Source organism: Tamandua tetradactyla, chromosome 16, assembly GCF_023851605.1.
Source record: "Tamandua tetradactyla isolate mTamTet1 chromosome 16, mTamTet1.pri, whole genome shotgun sequence".
In the NCBI taxonomy this organism is placed as follows: Eukaryota; Metazoa; Chordata; class Mammalia; order Pilosa; family Myrmecophagidae; genus Tamandua; species Tamandua tetradactyla.
In genome coordinates, this window is record NC_135342.1 from 30,411,992 (window position 1) to 30,415,655 (window position 3,664).

The 3,664-nt window shown below is 44.7% G+C and overlaps 1 long non-coding RNA gene across 2 annotated transcripts; it reads right to left on the reverse strand.

The window, feature by feature from the left end:
- Positions 1-277: 277 nt before the first annotated feature.
- On the reverse strand, positions 278-3,389 carry LOC143660233 (uncharacterized). 2 transcript variants are annotated; one of them, XR_013163885.1, is made up of 3 exons: positions 3,347-3,389; positions 2,212-2,322; positions 278-1,989 (listed from the first exon to the last, which is right to left on the reverse strand). It is a non-coding gene; the product is annotated as an uncharacterized LOC143660233 (long non-coding RNA). The 2 variants fall into 2 exon arrangements; XR_013163886.1 differs by lacking the exon at positions 3,347-3,389 and adding an exon at positions 2,900-3,296.
- Positions 3,390-3,664: the final 275 nt, after the last annotated feature.

Sequence of the window (3,664 nt, forward strand, 5' to 3'; positions counted from 1 at the left end):
GAGGTAGAGATGTATTTATTCACTGTTAGTAGGAAAATTGAGAAGTGCAGCCCCTTGGAGGACTGTGTGGTGGTTCTACAGGAGGCTAGGGGTGGGGTTGCCATATGATCCTGAAACCCCATTGCTAGGTATAGAACTGGAGGAACTGAGTGTGGGGACATGAATGGACATTTGCACACTGCTGTCTTTTTTTTTTTTTAAATATTTTTATTGACAACAAAACAACATACAAACACGAACATTCTTAACATATGAACGTTCCATACTTGGTGTACAATCAGTGGTTCACCATATCATCACATAGTTGTATATTCATCACCAGGATAATTTCTTGGAACATTTACATCATTCCAGAAAAAGACATGAAGAGAAAAATGAAAAAACTCATACATACCATACCCCTAACTCCTCCCTCTCATTGACCAACAGTATTTCCATCTACCCAATATATTTTAACCTTTGTCCTCCCTATTTTTTCTATACCCCTTACAACTCCTTTCCATTGATCACCAGTATTTCAATCTACTCTATTTATTTTAACATTTGTTCTCCCTATTTTAAATTTTTTATCCATATTTATTACTCATCTGTCCATACCATAGATAAAAGGAGCATCAGACACAAGGTTTTCACAATCACACAGTCACATTGCAAAAGCTATATCATTATACAACCATCTTCAAGAAACATGGCTACTGGAACACAGCTGTACAGTTTCAGGCACTTCCCTCTAGCCACTGTAATACACCTTAAACTAAAAAGGGGATATTTATATAATGTGTAAGAATAACTTCTAGGATAACCTCACGACTCTGCTTGAAATCTCTCAGCCACTGATGCTCATTTCTCTCTTCTCCATTTTGGTCAAGAAGGCTTTCTCAATCCTTTGATGCTGAGTCCCAGCTCATTCTAGGATTTCTGTCCCACATTGTCAGGGAGGTTTACACCCCTGGGAGTCATGTCCCATGTAGAGAAGGGGAGGACAGTGAGTTTGCTTGCCATGTTGGCTGAGAGAGAGAGGCCAGTTCTGAGCAACAAAAGAGGTTGTCTGGGGGTGACTCTTAGCCTAATTTTAAGTAGGCTTAGCCTATCCTTTGTGGGGATAGGTTTCATTCCTATGAAACCCAAAGATCGGGGATTCAGCCTATTGATTTGGTTGTTCCCACTGCTTGCAGGAATATCAGGAATTCTCCAAATGGGAAAGTTGAATTTCTCCACTTTCTTGCCATTCTCCGAAGGGAACTTTGCAAATACTTCTTTATTCACTGTTCACATCACTCTGGGATTTATCAGAGTATCACACTAACCTGGACAAACCTACAAAATTTCATGCCCTATTTAAGGTTAGGTGTGCTGTCTTACAAGCATCCTAGAATTCCCCATTATAGATTGGACCACTCTTAACTGTCACTGTCTGGTGACATGTTGATTTTTCACCCTGGATTATAAATTCTGGGGAGGATGGATCGAATCTGAAGTCACTGCTTTGTCCCCAGAGTTATGCAGCACAACCAGGGCCTTGGTAGGCATCAATACATTGGTGGAGCGAATGCATGAATGTGGGCCAGAGCAGAAGCTGCCCTGAGGAAGCAGTGCCTTACCCCTCTTCCACGGCTCCCACCCCTTGGCAGGGTCCCAGAGTTAGTTTTGAGTTCTGGTCCAAAGGTCTGCTTGAGCTACCACTTCCTTCCCCCATCTACCACCTCATGTTGCAGGCTCTGGCTAGTCATACTGGGGACTCCAGGTATTGAGGGGCACTTTCAGCCCAGATGGATGCTTACAGCCAGACTAAGTAACACTGCTGTATATATTTGGTGGTCTGTTCATGGGCTGGGGAGGCAGTTATCGTGAAAGTAAGTCTATTAGGATGAAAATGAAGAGGATGAGCAGGATGGCACCCAAAACAATGCCTGTAATGGCGATGTAGTAGGTTTGTCTGGAGGTCTTAGCTGCCAAGGCTCGGTCGTTCCACTTGTTGCTATGCCTAGTCTGAGAGGAAGAACAGGTCAAGATGGGATTAAAAGGGTTATAGGACAGGGATGAACTGGAGGACTATACGGATCCAGGGTGGACCCAAACCCACAGGAAGTGACGTTGCTGGTAAGTGGTAATGGGTTTCTAGCACAGGAGGCAAAATAGGGAAGGAGTTGAGTCAGGGTCAGGGCCACAGTGGAGAGGGAAAGTTAGGATTGGCATGAGGCACATTCCCACCTGGATAGAGAAGATCAAGGCTATAATGCCTATGGGAAAACACAGCAAGAAGGCCAGGATTGACAGGCACATGTAGTCCTTGGGCTGCTTGGAGGGTAGAATCTCAAACACCTAGGGGCAGTGAGTGGACTATGGCTTAGTTTGGCCTCTGGACTCTACTGTCCCTGCTGTCACCCTGTCTTTTATCCTTTTTACCCTAATACATTTCTCCTTGGCTTCTATACAATCTTCATTAATCCCCCTTTAAATTCTTACCAACTCCCTCTAACCTCCACCAGGTCCCTTCTAGTCGCTCTCCATTCCCTTTAATCCCGCCCTCTCCCTTTTAACTATTTCTGTGCCCTGAAACCCCTTTCTTTTCCCTCTAACCCTCTTTTGGTCCCCTATAAGCCCTCCCTATGCCATGTAACACCTTCCTGCTCCCTATAATCTCTTCCTGTCCCCTATAACCTCCTCAATGTCCCCTATACCTGTCTCACTGATCCCCTACAACATCCCTCATTTGGCCCCTATATAACCTCCACTGTCCCTTGCAAAAATCCTTACTGACCCTGATGAGTCTTACTTGACTCCCCTAAAATCTCAACTGACCCTCTATAACACTTTGTTCCTGTAATAAATTCACTATCCCCCAAATCAGTCTTCTCTTGGCCCCATAAAACATCCTCCTAATAAAAGACATCCTCACCGAACACTTTAATATTCTCACTTTTCATCTGTAAAACCTTCACTGTTCCCTTATAAAACGCTCACCCTATAAAATTCCTAATGTCTACAATAGTCCCTTTTCACTGTCCCTTTTCAACATCCCTCACTTAGTCCCTATAAATCCTTCATGGTCCCTCTATAAGCCTTTTACTGTTCACCCATAAACTCCCTCTTTCGTCCCATAACCCATTACTTAGTTCCTCTCAGACCTTCTTAGACTACCTATAAACTCTTAACTTTCTTGTCCCCTTATAAACCCTGCTCTGTTCTTTAACAACTTCTCTCTTTCTCTGAAATGAGCTTCCCTCTGAACTCCTCTCTGCCCCCTTGCCCCTCTCTGCCCGCATCATTGTGGCTCTGCCCCCCCTAACCCTTTCTCTTCCACCCTATACCCCCCATAAAATCCCTCCCTGCCCTCCTAAAACACCCGCATTCAGGCTCCTGGATCTTCTAAAGAACCTCTCCCAGGCTCACAACCTACACAGAATTACCATGGAGACCCGGCAGGCCCAGCTTCCCAACCTGTCCTTCTATTGGCTGATAGGAAGTTGCGTGTAAGGGGAGGGGAAACTCTATACTTGCCTGGCTGCTGATTGGTATGATAGAAGGCTGGCTCTTCTTACTCTCAAGGTAATTGGTCAATTCCTGACTCTCTGGCTCCACCTTCAGGGCGGGCTTGTAATTAGCGCTTCATCTCCCTGTTCTTTTCTGTATAAAGGCGCCTCCTGAACGCCTTAGGAAAATA